General features: G+C 46.9%; 1 protein-coding gene and 1 pseudogene across 1 annotated transcript in view; both read left to right on the top strand.

The window, feature by feature from the left end:
- Window positions 1-19,776, top strand: part of asic2 (acid-sensing (proton-gated) ion channel 2) — a 515,434-nt gene that overhangs the window by 93,265 nt on the left and 402,393 nt on the right. The window lies entirely within an intron of this gene.
- LOC139233854 (gem-associated protein 6 pseudogene) lies at window positions 14,536-15,039 on the top strand (annotated as a pseudogene).

Raw genomic sequence — 19,776 nt, 5'->3', positions numbered from 1 at the left:
CCGGCTCTCTGCAAGAGCACGTCAGCTAGTCCCACTCCCCCGCCCTTTCCCCAGAGCCCTGCAATTCTTTTTCCTTCAGGTACTTATCCAATTCCCTTTCGAAAGCCATGAGTGAATCTACCTCCACCACCCTTTCAGACAGCGCATTCCAGATCCTAACCACTCACTGCGTAAAAAATGTTTTCCCTCATGTCACCTTTGGACCTTAAATCTGTGTCCTCTGGTTCTCGACCCTTCCGCCAATGGGAACAGTTTCTCTCCATCTACTCTGTCCAGACCACACATGATTTTGAACACTTCTATCAAATCTCCTCTCAACCTTCTCTAAGGAGAACAATCCCAGCTTCTCCAGTCTATCCATGTAACTGACGTCCCTCATGCCTGGAACTATTCTTGTAGCTCTTTTCTGCACCTTCTCTAAGGCCTTCACATCCTTCCTAAAGTGGGTTGCCCAGAATTGGACACAAGGGGCTGGATTTTTGGTTTTGATAATTTCAGGGCGGTAATAGCAGCGGAGTGGTAAAGTTTGCGCCCGTGAACAGTTTGCATCTTAGTAAGTAAAATTGGGCAGCTGGGCCCCGAGTCGGGCTGCGAGGGATTGTACACCTCTCCTGGGTGCTAGCATGGGAAAATCCCGAGCTAAAGAGCCGGCCGGGAGCGCTCCGAGAGACACCTGGGGCGAAAAAATAACTAAACAAAAATTCACAAAAACATTCCGAAAACATTGCCCACTCCTCCACAACATAAATCACAAAAGAAATTAAAAGAAAACACAATCACACTTACCTTAGGAGTCCATTACTTCCCTCTCTGCAGTCAGTATCGTTGGACCGTCAGATTTCCTAGGCATTCCCTGTGGGTTGGGCTGAAGTCAAACCCAGGCTGGTGTCCGATGCAGCTCTTCTGGGCAATGCTATTCCGTGCTGCCACAAAACCGGACCCGAGGATCGCTGCGGGACGCCAGAGGCTGACCACTCACCCAGAAGACCTCACCGCCACCATTGCCTCTGCTCCGGGGTGAAAAACGGAGCGCAGAAGGCCCGAAAATCTGCCCCAATATTCCAGTTGAGGCCAACCCGTGTTTTATAAAGGTTTATCACAACTCCCTTGCTTTTTGTACTCTATGCCTCTATTTATAAAGCCCGGGGTCTCCTATGCCTTTTTAACGCTTTCTCAACCTGCCCTGCTCCCTTTAATGATTTGTGCACATATACCCCCCAGGTCTCTCTGTTCGTGCACTCCCTTTAGGATTGTACCCTTTAGTATCAAGTTAAAGGCTAATCAGACGGTCTAAGTGAGATCTACCAAAAAAAGCACAGCAACAGAAGCAAAATACACAGAAATAGCACCTTTCACAACCTCAGGCTGTTCCAAAGCACTTCGCATTCAATAAAGAACGTTCTGAATTCATTCCCTGTTGTAACGTAGGAGAACACAGCAGCCAATTTGCATGCAGCAAGGTCCCACAAACAGCAATGAGATAAATGGCCAGATAATCTGTTTTAGTGATATTGGCTGAGGGATGAATATTGACCAGGACACCAGAAGAACTCTTCTGGCCTTCTTCAAATAGTGGCATGGGATCTTTTATATCCATCTGAGAGGGTGAGCAGGACCTTGGTTTAGCATCTCATCGGAAAGATGGCACCTCCTACATTGCAGCATTCCCTCACCACTGCACTGAAGTGTGAGCCTAGATTAGGTGCTTAAGTTTCTGCAGTGTGGCTTGAACCCATGCCTTCTGACTCGGCTGAGGCAGGAGTACAATCACTGATCCAAGGCTCACACCTTAACATAACAATCAAAAAATCAGTACTGTAATGGCAAAAAGACTGCCAGCTCTAATTCTGCCCTCCTGAGCATCCCCGATTGTAAATGCTCAACCATTAGTGGCTGTGCCTTCTGTTGCCTAGGCCCCAAGTTCTGGAACTCCCTGCCTAAACCCCTCCGCCTCTCTACCTCTCTTTCATCCTTCAAGACGCTCCTTAAAACATACTTCTTTGACCAAGCTTTTGGTCACCTGCGCTAATTTCTACTTATGCGGCTTGGTGTCATATTGTTATCGCATAATACTCCTGTGAAGCGCTTTGGGATGTTTCACTATGTTAAAGGCACTATATAAATACAAGTTGTTGTTGTTGAGAAGAGGCGAGAACACTTAACAAAAAAATACAAATGGGCTTGAAACTGACGATGAGCGTGCAAGGTCATAAATACTTAAAATTATTACTTCCTCAAAGTATTCACAGGGAAGACACAAACAACATGCCTTCTCAACAAAAGAGCACCAGGCATAATTCAAGACCTAATATAAATGAGAAAGAGAACCGAGACAAGCTTAATAAAAATGATTGAAAACAAATAGATCCCCAGGGTTAGGTGGTATATGTCCGAGAGTGTTGAGAGTAACTAGCAAGGCGATTTATGAGACAGTTGTCATGTATTCAACTGTCATTGTAACCCATGTATAAACTGACCTAAGTTGTACACCGTGAGAACATTGACCACTAGGTGGTGAACTTGTGGGAGACACTCCTAACCTGGACTTTCAGGTATAAAAGGGGAAGCTCCACCCACCTTCATCACTTCAGTGCTGGCTAATAAAGGTTACTGGTCACAGAGTGACCTCCTCTCGTGTGCATTTATACTGTATAGTAAGGACATATTATTGGCGACGAGAAACTGGGATTTAAACCATGTGAGCATGGCCACTAGCAGCACAGGTGAGAGGTACTGTGTTGGTGAGGATTGGGACGATTTTATTGAGAGACTACAGCAAAGTTTCGTCACTAAGGAATGGCTGGGACAGGATTCGGCCGACAAACGCAGGGCTCATCTGACAGTTTGTGGATCCAGGACGTACTCCCTGATGAAAGACCTTCTACTGCCAGAGAAGCCGGCGGACAAGACTTTTGAAGAGCTCAGTATGTTGATCAGGGAACACTTTAAACCGGCTAGCAGCATGCACATGGCGAGACAACGGTTTTACACGCACTGGCGGCGAGAAGGGCAAAGCGTTCCAGACTTCGTGGCAGACCTCCGGCGACTGGCGAGCCTATGTTAATTCCCAGATGCATGCAGAGCAGAGATGCTGCGAGACTTTTTTATTAAGGGCATCGGGCACGCTGGGGTTTTCAGGAGACCAAAGACTTGACCCTGGAAACGGTGGCTTTGATGGCCCAGACGTTTATCTCAGGGGAGGAAGAGACCAGAATAATGTTTGACAAAAATCTTGGTTTAAATGCAGCAAATGGACAGGGAGTCAACATTGTTAACGCGGCACACAGTTCTCCAGGCAGAAAGGGGCAGTCAGACATGCCCGAGCATGTAGTCGAACCCAAAGGGGGAATTCAACAGAGACAATGGTTAATGCGGCCAGTAATGGGGCCATCAACACCTGTTAATGATGCGCTTAACGACAGTTACAGAGACAGTCAGTGACGATCGACTGGTAATGGACCTTTTGTTTCCAACAACGGCTCATGTTGGAGGTGTGGCGGCAAACACACAGCGAGCAGCATGCAGATATCAGAAATATACCTGCAGAAACTGCAACATCAGCGGTCACTTGGCGTGTATGTGCAGGAAGCCTGCAGCCAGGTTGATGTACGAGGAGGATGGGGACGATGTAAGCCCTACGAGGCCAACTGGGGGAAATCGCTGGAAGCTGAAGTTCAGCAAGTTCATGTGGAGCACAAATACAGTTCATACACCAGGACACCATCAATAATGATGAAAGTGCTCCTCAATGGCATCCCAGTATTAATGGAGCTAGACACGGGGGCCAGCCAGTCCCTGATGAGTATCAAGCAGTTCGACAAGTTGTGGGCGTCCAAGGTCAGGAGGCCAAAATTATTGCCAATTGACACACAGCTACGGACATATACAAAGGAGATCATTCCGGTGCTAGGCAGCGCCACGGTAGTCGTGACCCACAAAGATTCGGAAAACAGGTTGCCACTCTGGATTGTCCCGGGGGACGGTCCCGCACTGCTGGGGAGGAGTTGGCTGGCTGTCATGAACTGGAAATGGGGCGATGTCAATGCAATTTCTTCCGTGGAACGAATATCATGCTCACAGGTCCTGGACAAATTTGACTCACTATTTCAACCCGGCATTGGCACTTTCATGGGGGCCAAGATAATAATTCACATAAACCCAGACGCCAGGCCAGTACACCACAAGGCCAGAGCGGTGCCGTACGTGATGCGGGAAAAGATAGAAGGCGAATTGGACCGCCTGCTGAGGGAAGGCATCATCTCGCCAGCCGAATTCAGTGACTGGGCGAGCCCGATTGTGCCGGTGCTCAAGGCGGATGGGTCGGTCAGGATATGTGGTGATTACAAGGCCACCATCAATTGGGTGTCACTCCAAGACCAGTACCCACTACCGAGAGTGGAGGACCTCTTTGCGACGCTATCTGGTGGCAAACTCTTTTCAAAATTGGACCTGACCTCAGCTTACATGACCCAGGAGCTGGCAAGTGAGTCGAAGAAGCTGACCACCATCACGACACACAAGGGGTTGTTTGAGTACAGCGGATGTCCGTTTGGGATTCGCTCAGCCGTCGCGATCTTTCAACGAAATATGGAAAGCCTCCTCAAGTCGATTCCAAGGACAGTGGTTTTTCAAGACGACATCTTCATCACAGGTTGTGACACTGAAGAACACCTCCACAACCTGGAGGAGGTGCTAGGCAGACTGGACTGAGTAGGTCTGCAACTGAAAAAGGCTAAGTGTGTCTTCCTAGCTCCAGAGGTAGAATTCCTGGGGATGAGGGTAGCAGCAGACGGGATCAGACCTACTGCGTCCAAAACAGAAGCGATCCAGCGAGCACCCAGACCCCATAACACGACGGAGCTGCGTTCGTTCCTGGGGCTCCTGAACTATTTTGGTAACTTTCTTCCCAAATTGAGCACGTTGTTAGAGCCGCTACATGTGCTTCTACACAAAGGTCGCGAATGGGCCTGGGGGGACAGCCAGGAAAGGGCATTTGATCGAGCATGAAATTTGTTGTGCTCCAACAATCTGTTAACGCTATATGACCCATGTAAGAAACTTGTTTTAACGTGCGACGCGTCGTCCTATGGGGTCGGGTGTGTGTTGCAGCATGTTAATGGCAAGGGTCAGTTACAGCCGGTAGCTTATGCCTCCAGAAGTCTGTCCCAGGCAGAAAGGGGCTACGGGATGGTCAAAAAGGAGGCGCTCGCATGTGTATATGCTGTAAAAAGAATGCACCAGTACCTGTTTGACAGGAAATTTGAGCTGGAGAGAGATCACAAACCCCTAACGTCCCTTTTGGTCGACAACAAGGCCATAAATGCAAATGCATCGGCCCGCATACAGAGGTGGGCACTCATGTTAACTGCCTATGACTATACAATTCGGCACAGACCGGGCACTGAAAACTGCACTGAGATGGTCATGGCTGTTGAAGCTTTCGAAAGCGAAGGCTCACCTGTGACAGCCCGTCAGATCAAAGTCTGGACAAATAGAGACCCGCTACTGTCTTTCGTTAAGAAATGTGTCCTGAATGGGGACTGAACAGCCATGTTCGGGGCATGCCCTGAGGAATTCAAACCATTTCACAGGCACAAGGATGAACTCTCGATTCAGGCCGATTGCCTACAATGGGGAAACCGAGCAGTCATGCCCCAGATGGGCAGAGAGATGTTCATCAGAGAATTCCACAATGAGCACCCGGGCATTGTCATGATGATGAAGACAATTGCCATGTCACACGTTTGGTGACCAGGGATAGATGCAGACCTGGAACTTTGTGTTCGCAGGTGCAACACGTGTGCCCAGCTGGGCAATGCGCCCAGGGAAACCCCCCTTAGCCCCTGGTCCTGGCCCGCCAAGCCATGGTCACGCATCCATGTGGACTACGCAGGTCCTTTCATGGGAAAAATGTTTTTGGTTGTAGTAGACGCCTATTCCAAATGGATCGAGTGTGACATTCTCAATTCAAGCACATCCTCTGCCACGGTAGAAAGTCTACGGGCAATGTTCGCCGCCCATGGTCTACTGGACGTCTTGGTCAGTGACAATGGCCCGTGCTTGACAAGCACTGAATTCCAGGACTTCATGGCAGGAAATGGCATCAACCATGTCAGAACGGCACTGTTCAAGCCGGCCTCAAACGGCCAGGCCGAATGAGCAGTGCAGATAATAAAACAGGGGATGCTCAGAATCCAAGGGGGTTCCCGACAAAGCCGCTTATCACGCCTCCTGTTGGCCAATAGATCCCGACCACACTCGCTCACAGGGGTCCCACCCGCAGAGCTGCTAATGAAAAGGACGCTCAAAACCCGGCTATCCCTTATACACCCCACCATGAAAGAAATTGTTGAGAGCAGGCATCGGTCACAATGTGACTACCATGACGGGAATGCGAGGGCGCGATGTATTGATGTCAATGACCCTGTCTTTGTCCTCAACTACGCTGCAGGGCCCAAATGGCTCGTAGGCACTGTGATTGCCAAAGAGGGTAATAGAATTCTGATAGTTAAACTTACCAATGGACAAATCTGCCCCAAACACGTGGATCAAACAAAAAGGAGGTTCAGCAACCCCATAGAAGAAGCAGAGGAAGAACACGATGTCGAGTTCACTCCTCCACAGGTGACCGAACACCGGAACCAAGCGGAGGAGAGCCCAGTCACTGTGGGCAGTCCGGACAGGCCTGAGGCACTGCAAACAGCAGACACTCAGGCCAGCGCTCAACAACCGGAGCCCCAACTCAGGCGCTCTGCAAGGGAGCATAAACCACCAGAGAGACTTAACCTGTGATCCCAATAAGACTTTGGGGGGGAGATGATGTCATGTATTCAACCAGTATTGTCACCCATGTATAAACTGACCTAAGTTGTACACCGTGAGAACATTGACCACTAGGTGGTGAACGTGTGGAAGACACTCCTAACCTGGACTTTCAGGTATAAAAGGGGAAGCTCCACCCACCTTCATCACTTCAGTGCTGGCTAATAAACGTTACTGGTCACAGAGTGACCTTCTCTCAAGTATGGGCCTCGTGTGCATTTATACTGTATAGTAAGGACATATTAGCAGTGATAATCATTATGAAGGATTCTGGACGATGGGAAGTACTAGTGGATTGGATGCCTGCTAATGCAGTCATCGTATTTGATAAAGGTGACAGAAACAGGCAGCAACAGATCCATTAATTTTACATCAGTTATGTATAAAATAATGGAATCAACCAATTGCGTATAAAATAATGGCGTCGATTAGGAGGGAGATGTGTATTGCAACAACCTAGTAAGCAGCAGTCAACAAGGCTTTAGATGATGAATCTACTGCCTGACCAACCTGTTTGATTTCCTGAGCAAATGACAGCCCAAGTTGACTGTGGTAAACCCGACTGTAATGTATTTGCTTCATGGGTTCTTACTTAATAATTCATAGCAACACATTGCTGTTAAGAACTAGTTGGTTTATTAACAAAGGTTTAATAATCACACTACACATTACCAGTTCATCCACCAGGCTCACAACTGCTCATCGTGGATGACCTCGACTCAACTGGCTGGGGTTTTATTGAGTCTTGTAAACAACACGTGACTGGCTAAGCCACTCACAATGCAACAGCTTCACAAATCTCTGAGTACACTCACAGATGCATACATTACACCTACAATACTGTACTTGGACTTCCAGAAAGCATTCGATAAAGTTCCACAGAAAAGATTACTAACTAAGTGTGGGGATTTAGGGAAAAACTTGAGAATCGATTAAAAACTGGCTGAACTGTAGAGCACAATGGGCCAGCCCACACTGCAATCTATGGCTAGTAGGAGCATGTGTGCGCATTAGGTCCGTGCAGCAGAGCTTGGTCTCCAGTCGTCTTGGTTAACCCTCGCCACTGGATTAAGACCAAGCTCTATCAAGCTCGTGTGGTGTTTGGTGTGTAACGGCCACCCCATGTTAACATAATACATGCACAGGCATCTTCCACCCTTCAGTAAGTAGTTCTGGACCTAGAATGTCAGGTCCCTCATTGAAGCACCTGTGGTGTGGAGGCCGGTCATCCTCGATACGAGGGACTGCCTTATACTAATACAATGGGTACTGGGTAGAGGGATAGAGTCTGGGAAAGTACTGGGTGAGGTGCCCCAGGGCTCAGTGTTGGGAGCACTACTGTTTCTAATTTACATCAATGAGACATTAAAACAAGGCCCCGTCTGCCTTCTCGGGTGCAAGTAAAAGATCCCTTGGCACTATTCTAAGAAGGGCAAGGGAGTTTTCCCTGGTGTCCTATTTATCCCTCATTCAACATCACAAAAAATACAGATTACCTGGCCATTGTCTAACTGCGGTTTGTGGGAGCTTGCTGTACACGAATTGGCTCCCACGTTTCCTACATTATGACAGTGCCTGAACTTCAACCGTCTTCATTGGCTGTAAAGTGCTTTGGGAGGTCCTGCAGTTGTAAAAGGTGCTATATAAAAAAAATGCAAGTTCTTTCTTTCCTTTCTTTTTAAAGTAACCAAGGTGACTGAGGACACCAGTAAGTGTGAAGGGATCTCCTTTTATATACTGTAATATATATAGGATTATGAAGCAGTTTAACGGTGCGTACATCCCATTAAAAAAAATAATTATGAGCAAATATGCAAGAAATCTAAGCTGCTGATTATACTAATATTCAGTGAACAGTGAACTTAGCAGCACAGGTAGTGTGAAGAATTACACTGGCTGATATGTGTCATGACATTGTGAATGCAGTTGAAATGAAATTAACTTGCATTTGTGTAGCACCATTCAGGCCTTGGACATCCCAAAGCCCTTCATAGCAGAATGTATGTACCTGTGAGTTTGTGGAGCTGTTGAGTGCCCCCTCCCCTTTTATAGGGGACATTTGTAAATTATGGTTTTACAGCCCCAAAAAAAACACAAAAAAAACTACAAAAATACAAAAAAAAAGGGCCTTGGGAAATGTTTGGAGTGTCCCCCAGATCGGGAGGGCATGATTTAATGTTTAATATTGTTTACTCCAAAAGAGATGTGGAGCTGTTGGGTTGGGAGTGGATTAGCCAGCCACGTGATATTCACAAGACTCAATAAAACCCCAGCCAGTTGGGTTCGGGGGATCCACGATGAGGCAGGTGGTTGTCAGCCTGGTGGATAAACTGTGTAGTTTGATTGTTAAACCTTTGCTAATAAACCAACTAGTTCATAATAGCAATGTGTTGCTCTGAATTCTTAAGTAAAAAACCCATGAAGTAAATACATTACAATAGCCAATGAATTGTTTTTGAAACTGTGGCCCCAAGTTTCCACATGTGGCAAAACAGGCGCCCCGCCGAGCTGGGCGCCCGTTTTTCGCGCCGAAAACGGCGCCTGAAAAAAACGCGGTATTCTCGAGCGCCTAGCAGCTCGATGTCAGCTTGGCGCGGCGCACAGGGGGCGGAGCCTGCCACTCACGCCGATTTTGTAAGTAGGAGGGGGTGGGTACAATTTAACTGAGTTTTTTTGGTGCTGGCAACCCTGCGCGTGCGCGTGTGAAGGAAACATTGGCACTTGGCCATTTTAAAAAGTGCTGCAGAAAAAGTGAAAATTTGTTTATTGAACCCTTGCAAAGGCTTGCATTTTAATTTTCTTGATATTTCTGTGTGTGAGGGAGTGCATTCTGTAATTAAAGATAGACTGATAAACGGGACACATGCACTTGTTTGAGACTATTCAAATTTTTTGTAGCTGTTCAATTTTTAACATTTTTTATTAAAACCACATTGCCCTTCCATGATCAGCACTGAGGCTTCTTCCAGCTTTCTCCCCCTGCCGTCTGTCGGTCCCGATGGGCAAACTGCTGCCTGAAAGGCCTGGCTGAAGCACTTTCACACAGATAGGAGCATGGTTTATTTAATCTTTTCTTTGCTTATAAATTTTTATTCAGGTTGGATTTATTTGTATAATATTTGTATAAGTATAACTAAGGATTGATTGTAGAATTTAATGACTTCCCTTCCCCCCCTCCCCCCCACCTCGTTCCCGACGCCTAATTTGTAACCTGCACCTGATTTTTTAATGTGTAGACAAGGTTTTTTCAAGCCGACAAAAATCTTCGCTTGCTCCATTCTAAGTTAGTTTGGAGTACGTTTTCACTGTGGAAACTTTCAAATCAGACGTCAGTGGCCGGACACGCCCCCTTTTGGAAAAAAAATTCTGTTCAAAAGTGAAACTGTTCTACCGGACTAGAACGGCAGAAAACTTAAATGTGGAGAATTGCGATTTCTAAGATAGTCCGTTCTCCACCAGTTGCTCCTAAAAATCAGGAGCAAATCATGTGGAAACTTGGGACCATAATCACTGTTTCGTAGGCAAACATAGCAGTCAATTGGCACACAGCAAGATCCAATAAATAGCACTGAGATAAATAACTACTTAATCTGGTTTTGGAAATGTTGCTCGAGAGATAAATGTTGGACAGGGCACCAGGAAAGCTTGCCTCCTTTTCATCCAGTAATGCCATGGGATCTTTTACGTCCACCTTAAGAGGCACACAGGGTCCCAGTTTAAGGTTTCAGCTGAAAGACAGCGGGAGTTGGGGAGTTGGGGGGGTGGGGGGGTGGGGGGTCGGGGTCGGTTTCGAAATTAAAGTGTTAAAAAATCTCATCCCGGCCAGAAACCGCCTCCAACTCGCTCTCTTCCGGTTTTAACGGAGGCGGGACGGGAGGCAGGCAGTTAACCCCCTCCCAGTAGGCGGATCTCCAATTTAAATATTAGAATGAGCCTTGCGTGTCTCCGATTTAACCAGCGTTGCAAATTTAACTGTAGCTGGTTGGGTTTCGCAGGCCTCGGGGAACTCGATTGTTGGATTCAGGAGGTAAGTGGCTTTACACTTAACTCCTTGATCCAGTGTCCCTGACTAACCAACCCCGTGATCGGAGACCCCCCACAAGGCCTCCGACCACCCCTCCCAGGCCATTGGTCACCTCCCCCTGCCCCACCCACAGGAAACCTCCGATCACTTTCCTGGTCTCTCCACCCCACCTACCGATGGTCTTCAAGCCCTCCCCGATGTTTTCTTCCTCCCCTCCCGATCAGACACTTCCCCCGATGTTCTCTCCTTTCTCCTTTCCCCACACCTGATCAAACTGTGGCACCCCCTCTCCCCCGATGTTTTCAACCCTTCCCTCCCCTCTGTGGCCTAGTACCTCAGGCCTACCTTCCCGCAGCCAGCCAGTCTCTCCATTAAATGCGTTCTCCAGGATTTCCCGACCGTTTCTGAGCCCGCCCCGTCTCCGCTCCCAGCCCATCTCCCACTTAAAATTCCAGCCAGCATCTCCAAAGCCACAGCACTCCCTCAGTACTGCAGTACGGTGTCAGCCTAGACAGTGCGCTGAAGCCCAGGAGAGGAGATTGAACCTGTGACGTTAAAGAACATATTTACAATTTTATTACACATGACAACAGGAGCAGTTCTTCCCTTCTAGTGAGTGTGGAGACCAAAGAGGAAAACAATAAGCAGGACATTAAATGACAAGGCGAGCAATACCAAATGAATGGGGCACCAGTGGCTGTAATGAATGGGGAGCAGAGCACCAGACCTGAATTTACCTGAAAGATCATTTCTCTCCAGCAGTGAGGATTGAGTATCTCAATTTATTTGAAGGATTGTCTGCATGCAGCAGCACCATTGGAATAAGTCAACCAGTCACTGCAGGTTAATTAATATCAAGTTCCAAACTCCAAACAACTTGTATATATTGTGTAGACACTCTTCTAATGTCTCATTCTCAGCATTGATTCATTCTTATTATTTCACCCACACTGGAAAAAGAAAACTTTCAAAGTGTCCGTGTCTGTGTTTGTTGATCGCAGTCACTGATCACTGTGGGGAGATGTTTGGAAGCCTTTTATCACCAGCGAGGGATATTTTTATAGTGAAAATAGACATGCAGTATTCTCTCAATTAGGGCGTATGTTTACTTTTTCACAAAAACTAACAAAGGGAGGAAAATATCCTTCTCGATGATGTCACATTTTGCGATGTTGGAAAAAAAAACAGGAAATTAGGCTGAGAAGAATGTCGTAAAGTGTCGAGAAATAGTTCTTCAGTGGTTGAACAAAGAGATACTTTCGGTGCACATCCCACATTCTGGGGAGAGAGAAAGAAAAATTAATGTTAAAGTCAGAGAACGCTTCAATTTGAGACAATGAGTTCAACATGCTTAGCAGGCAGAAGTGCTGTTGCCAATCTCTGCATGTTAATTAATATTTTTCCTTGATTAACGAAGACCGCTCACTCTGAAATTGAATTTTATTGTTCAAATAAAGTAATCATAATGATCAAATGAATGCTGAACCTCATTTTAGCAGAGTTTTTGGATGTTACATTTGTCATTTGGGGCTTAGCAGCTTCATGACCATGGGAGTGCGAATTGCTGTGTAATGAAACTGACATTAATCAATGGCTGCAGGGCCCTTTGAATAACCCATCTGTCCTCAACATATTGGTTTCACTTGTCCCCTGTAATGGAGAACCTGGACCCAGCTTGATGCGCTTGATCAAGAGCGTGTTGTGTGGAACTTTAGATGCCCACCCGCCATTCCGCATCACAGCGTGTTGGAGCGGGGTCATTGCTCAATGCCACGTCACCAATGAACACGTTATTCATTAGCAGAAAGACCAAGAATTGAAACCAATAATGGAAATGGTTTTACAGATGATGGGTGTTGCATCCATAGGAACAGGAATAGGCCATTCAGCCCCTCGAGCCATCCAATTAGATCATGGCTAATCTCAACTCCATGTTAATTAATGTTGTTTTTTGATTATTGAAGAACGCTCACTCTGAAATTGAATTTTATTGTTCAGGTAAGGTAATCATAATGAACAAACAAATGCTGAACCTCATTTTGGAGGAATCTTTGGGTATTATAATGTTTGGGCCAACTCTATTTACCCACCTTAGCTCTACATCCCTTGACCCTTGCCTAACAAACCCGATTGATCCCAGTCTTGAAAGCTCCAATTGGCCCAGCATCCACAGCATTTTGGTGAGGGAATTTCAGATTTCGACTACCTGCTTCCTGATTTCCCTCCTAAATGGTCTGGCTCTAAATTTAAGATCATGTACCCTTGTTCTTGATTCCTCATCAAAGGAAATCGTTTTTCTCCATCTACTGTATTGAACATTTTAAACTCCTCAATTAGATCACCTCTCATTCTACTGCACTCAAGGGAATATAAGCCACGTTTATGCAACTTGCCCTCATAATGTAACCCTCTAAGCCCCGTGTATCGTTCCGGTGAATCTGCTCTGCAGTTCCTCCATGACCAATATATGCTCCTGAGGTGTGGTGCCGAGTACTGAGTGCAGCACTCAAAGTGGCATCTGACAAAGGCTCTATACAACTGGAGCATAACCTCTTCCCCTTTGTATTCTAGCCCCTTGAGATAAAGGCCAACATTCCATGAGCCTTGTTATTGCTTTTTGTACCTGTCTATTAGCTTTAAATGATATATTTGGACCGCCCCAAAAACTCTCTGCTCCTCTACAGTTTCTAGTTTCTCATCATTAAGAAAATACTTTGATTTATCTTTCTTCGGTCTAAAGTGGATGTCCTCATACTTGCAGGTTTGTCATGTAGAGGAATTCAGGCTCGGTGCTCTACTCTAATATGCTGTATTACTGACAGCATAAATGCAGAGCAACGGGGGAATACTGAAGTACAAAGTACGTGATTAGCACACACAGCTTTTCTGGCACAAGGCAAAATGAGTGTACAGCGGTTAGGATAATGCACTAAAGCCAGGATAAGCATAGATTGCAAGCAATTGTAATCCTTTCCCAGATACATGTATTTAGTTCATACTGGCTGTGCTGCACTCACTGTCAATCTTGCAACTAACCAATCATATCTTTACTCTATTCCCATTGATAAAATGGTGCAGGATTGCTTGACTCACTGGCCGGAATTTTCATGCTGCCGTGCGTGTGGGATTGGAGGCGGGTCGGGAGTAAAATGTGCACAAAATGGGAGCGGGTCGTGAACGCGTCGTCATCGCACCTCTAATTCGGTTCCGTTTCCCAGTGCAGCACGTACCCGAACGGCAGAGGTGGGCGACCGAATTTACTTTGTTAATATCTTGTTGTCAGACCCTTACCAGTGCTTTGAACCAGACCCACTGGATGCCCAAGGAATCACACAGATCAGGAACCACACCTGTCAAGCTGAGGCAGAAGTTCAGTGGCCATTGATCGAGGTCATTGCCGCAGAACATGGCAAGCACAATAAACCCTGTCACCTGCTCATGTGCCTAAGGGAAAGGAGGAAGTGAGTGCAGTGCAGTGCAGTGGCACCTTTACATTTCTCAGCAATAAAAGCGGTCTCTCGGATTGAGGGCCCGCGATGCCAATGCTGGGTCAGATGTTGTATCGGACCACGTGTATTTCAGGACAGTACGGGTGAAATGATGCCGCTGTGTCTCTGCACACAGACCCCTCCATGTTGCACATCTTCACCGCAAGTCAGATTGGGAAAGCAATTATATAGTGAACATGAATGAATACAAAAAAACCTTTGGAATGGGAGAAATATCTGAACAAAGAAGCGAAAGTCACTGCAGATGAAAAAAATGCATACTAAGACTGGGCCTTCACTGTCGACCCCGTATCGGAAAGCATTGTTCTGGTGAACTTCATAGATGCAGGGAAGGTGTCTGTCGTGACCATTATGGGCCACGCGATCTAAACAGTGGAACAGATCAATGAAGGGGAAAACAACACGACTGAGAGGCTCTCTGCCTTGTTTATGCCTGTAGCTGCCAGGGTCTACAGCAACGAGGAGCTTGAACAATGGAAATCCAGTCTTAAATCTTGGCTAGAGAAAAATCGGATTCCTGTTACAGAGCAGGGGGGTCAACGCAAGGTGCTGTGTGTGGCTGGGGTATTGACAGTATCTCCATCATACAATCCAGAAGACTGCAATAGCTCCAATGAAATTATCTTATCCAGCGTTCAAAGCCTCATCAACTGTAATCCAGATGCTGATCACAAAAATGATTGAGGGGGGGAATAGTTACTCATGTTAAATTATTAAATATATATTTCTTCTCGTTCAAAAAAAGGCTCTTGCTGAGGGCATTTCGAGCTCAGATTTAGATGTCTACAGTTTGCAAGCCTTATCTGCAAATTCGGAAGCCACTCTCACCTTATTGCTACTCCCTATGATACCATTGACAGATTGGTCCTCTGATCTCTACTTGACCTGCCATCAGCATGGGTGCCATTTTTACTGTCGCACCTTGGTCCTCACAATCGGACCAGGATAAGCCCCAACACCAGCAGCAGCAACAATAATACTACCAACCTTCTCCCCAACGACCTGATGCTCCACAGGACAGAGGGCATCAGTGTAGAGCTGCACCACGCCGGAGGCGATATCTCCAACACAGGGTATACAAGCAGAGGATGAGCTTCCTCAACATGACTGAGCAGCTGTGCCAGAGGAGGCTCAGGCTATTGCGCCAGGTCATCGCAGACATTTGCAGCTTACTGGAACCAGACCTGCAACCCAGAGGACCTGGTGGTCACCAGTGACTGTCAAGCTCACCAAGCGCCCTCGACCGCTTCGCCTCAAGCTCCTTCCAGGGATTTGCAGCAGACATTTGCGGCATCTCAAAGTCGGCCGCCCACAGATGCATCACTCAAGTCAACTTTGCCACTGATGAAGCCAGTGTTTCTGAGCATTTGCTGGCCTTTGCTGCTCTGGCTGGCTTCCCATGGGTGCAGGGCTTTATCGACTGCACACATGTGGCCATCAGGGCACCCCATCATCACCCAGGAGTGCTTGTGAAACGCAAAGGCTCTTCCACTCCCTCAATGTGCAGCTCATCTGCAACCATAAAAAGGTGATTATGCATTGAAAGATCTGGAGGAGCCCTTCAGTACACGCCAGCCAGGATCTCCAGAATCGTTGTGGTCAGCTGCGCTCTGCCAAACATCGCGCAGTAGCGAGGATTAGTACTGCCTGAGGAGCAAGGTGCAGACCACACAGCCTCTTCGGAGGAGGAGTATAGAAACATAGAAAATAGGAGCAGTAGTAGGCCATTCGGCCCTTCGAGCCTTCACCGCCATTCAAGATGAACATGGCTGATCCTCTATCTCAACACCATATTCCCACTTTACCCCCATATCCCTTGATGCCTTTTGTATCTAGAAATCTATCTCCCTCTTAAATATATTCAGTGACTGGGCCTCCACAACCTTCTGTGGTAGAGAATTCCACAGGTTCACCACCTTCTGAGTGAAAAAATTTCTCCTCATCTCGGTCCTAAATTTTCTACCCCGTAATTTGAGACTGTGGCCCCTTGTTCTAGACTTCCCAGCCTGGGGAAACATCCATCCCGCATCCAGTCTATCCAACCCCATCAGAATTTTATACATTTCATTGAGATCCCCTCTCATTCTTCTGAACTCTAGTTTAAGCTTCATCTGGAAGATGAGGAGGAGCAGGAGGTACCTGAGGTCCAGATGCCACCAGCACCGAGCCCATTGCTGCCCAGGAGGCCAGGGGTGGCCTCATCATGGCCAGATTTATAAAACTTCCTGTATTACAACCATATTGCTGCCACATGCTGTGCCAGGTCCGCCCCCAAACAACACCAAAAAGCATCCCTACAGTTCACACAGACTACCTTTGCTGGTGGTAACGTTATGTCTCACCATTCACTCCAACTCACTGAACCACTTCCAAAGTAGCAGACAAAAATGGACATGACCGGAAAGTGGTGAAAATAAATTGTTTTATATGCTACAAAGAGTAACGGAACCTTAACAGAAACAGTTCTTTAAACACACACGGGTTTACCCTGGTGCATCTACTTCTGTGCCATGCAGGTGGCCATCCAGTCCATGGAAGAGCCTACACTCGCTATTGCCTGCGACACGGTGGTGCTCATATTGGAGATGGACTCCTCCATTCTTTGCACATTTGCAGACATTGTGGTCACAAAACCTGTCAGAGCCTCCTGCACTTCTTGCTGCTCCTCCAGGATCGGCCTCTTTCTCAATGTCCCCCGAGGCTCAGCGTCTGCTTACAGCTGAGCAGAGCTGGGAGTGTCCTGCACCCTTCGACGAGGAGTCTCCACTGCTGTCCCTGTCGCCACCATCTGCTCTTGCTCGCCTGTGACATGTGAGACACCAGTTAACAACACTACTCTATCTCGTGTCGGACCCACCGAGATGTGCATGTATGCACGGATGCTGATTGCTCTTAGGTCTGGTGACGGTGCGCCCTCGGAGGCTGGAGGCTCCTCTGAGGAGTTGTCTTCCTGGACGTCGTTAGGGGGGGGGGGGTCTGGGGGGAGTGGGGGAGCTGCTCTCTTGATGGATCTGTGGGAGAGTAAAGAGATGATTTAGAAATGTAATGTCAAGACTACGTTACGTTACCATTATGCATGCTATGAACATTCACTGGCTGCTGACATCAGTCACCATATGAGTGAATGCTGTTTGCCTTGTGGCTGTATGAGATGTAATTCTGTCACCAGGTTGCTGAGATGCCCCCCTCTTTCCGTCTCCTAGCGTCAGCTGCTCTGCAACTCCTGAGACCTCCAGACGACCTCCTCTGGTGGAAGCAATGTGGTGAATGGTGGAGGGCCACCTTCGGTTCTCTCCCTCCTTATTGTGGGCTCGCTTCTCCTGCAAGGAGGGAAGGAAGGAATGTTTGAGTGAGAGTGATGGCATGAGTGTAAGGAATGTGTGGGTTACATCTTTAGAGGGTGACTGCGAGGGAGTGGGGTGCCAATGCCAAAGTGGCAAGTGGCCGCCTTGTGTGGTGTTACTTGGTATGATTGCATTAGGGTGAGGGTGAATGTGAGGGGTGGTTAGTCAGATGGGGATGTGCATATGTAGAGAGAGAGAGAGGGATGGTATGTTGGTGTGAGTAATGATGTGCAGGAGCAGGGTTGGGAAGGCAGAGTGATGGGGATGTGATGATGAGCAAAGCAGGATGAAGTTGAGTGTGGCTTAGCACTCAACTTTTCCTGATCTCATGAGATCATCGGAAGTGTTTGCAGCACTGCACCCAGGTCTGCCTCACCACACCCCTGCTGTTGACCTCCTCTGCAATTTGCAGCCAGGCTCTTTTCGTCTCCTTGGGAGGTCTCTTGCGCCTATCTGAAGGGAAGAGGACCTCCCTGCCTGCTCTGACTCCCTCCACAAGAATATGTAGGGAGCAATCTGAGAACCTGGGTGCAGACCTGTGTCTCTGCAAAGTCATCTGTGCATTGCTCAGCAATAACCAGATGGTGATATGTGCTGTCTACACACTCCTAGATGAACCTTCAAATGCAATGTGGCCAAGGCTGCTTTAAATATCCCGTCTGGAATTGAGTCATCGATGACATCTTCAGAACTGCACTATTTAATGGGGCTGGGTAATGCGCAGGCCTGCCTTAAAAGGCAGCATTAAGGGAAAGTCGTTCTGTGGAGCAGGGTGAAGAGGAGAACAGGGTTCCAAGCTGCCACACCAACCGTCCGCACCTGGCCCGCCCTGGTAATGAAAATTCCGGCCACTGAGTGAGATGTTTAAATTGTGTTTCAGTTTTATAGTAAGAAATAGACAAGGAAGTTGAGCATCTCTCTTGGGAGCAGGCACAGCATAATTTGCTAACTGTTAATGAGTTGACGGCACAAATCATTACAAATGGGTATGATTTGGTGGCCATTACAGAAACGTGGTTGCAGGGTGGCCAAGACTGGGAATTAAACATACAGGGGTATCTGACAATTCGGAAAGATAGAGAAGAAGGGAAAGGAGGTGGGGTAGCTCTGTTAATAAAGGATGATATCAGGGCAGTTGTTCGAGATGATATTGGCTCTAATGAACAAAATATTGAATAATTTGGGTGGAGATTAGTGATAGTAAGGGGAAAAAGTCACTGGTGGGCGTAGTTTATAGGCTCCCAAATAATAACTTCACGGTGGGGCGGATAATAATCAAGGGAATAATGGAGGCATGTGAAAAAGGAACGGCAGTAATCATGGGGGATTTTAACCTACATATCGATTGGTCAAATCAAATCGCACGGGGTAGCCTTGAGGAGGAATTCATAGAATGCATACGGAATTGTTTCTTAGATCAGTATGTTACAGAACCTACAAGGGAGCAAGCTATCTTAGATATGGTCCTGTGTAATGAGACAGGAATAATAAACGATCTCTGAGTAAAAGATCCTCTCGGAATGAGTGATCACAGTGTGGTTGAATTTGTAATACAGATTGAGGGTGAGGAAGTAATGTCTCAAACGAGCGTACTATGCTTAAACAAAGGGGACTACAGTGGGATGAGGGCAGAGTTGGCTAAAGTAGACTGGAAACACAGACTAAACGGTGGCATAATTGAGGAACAGTGGAGGACTTTTAAGGAGCTCTTTCATAGTGCTCAACAAAAATATATTCCAGTGAAAAAGAAAGGCGGTAAGAGAAGGAATAACCTGCCGTGGATAACCAGGAAATAAAGGAGAGTATCAAATTAAAAACCAATGCGTATAAGGTGGCCAAGGTTAGTGGGAAACTAGAAGATTGGGAAAATTTTAAACGACAGCAAAGAATGACTAAGAAAGCAATAAAGAAAGGAAAGATAGATTATGAAAGTAAACTTGCACAAAACATAAAAACAGATAGTAAAAGCTTTTACCGATATTTAAAACGGAAAAGAGTGACTAAAGTAAATGTTGGTCACTTAGAAGATGAAAAGGGGGATTTAATAATGGGAAATGTGGAAATGGCTAAGACCTTA

The sequence above is a fragment of the Pristiophorus japonicus genome, chromosome 21, assembly GCF_044704955.1.
Source record: "Pristiophorus japonicus isolate sPriJap1 chromosome 21, sPriJap1.hap1, whole genome shotgun sequence".
NCBI lineage: Eukaryota > Metazoa > Chordata > Chondrichthyes > Pristiophoridae > Pristiophorus > Pristiophorus japonicus.
The sequence above is the reverse complement of the archived record's forward strand: the minus strand, read 5'-3'. Positions and strand labels throughout refer to the sequence as shown.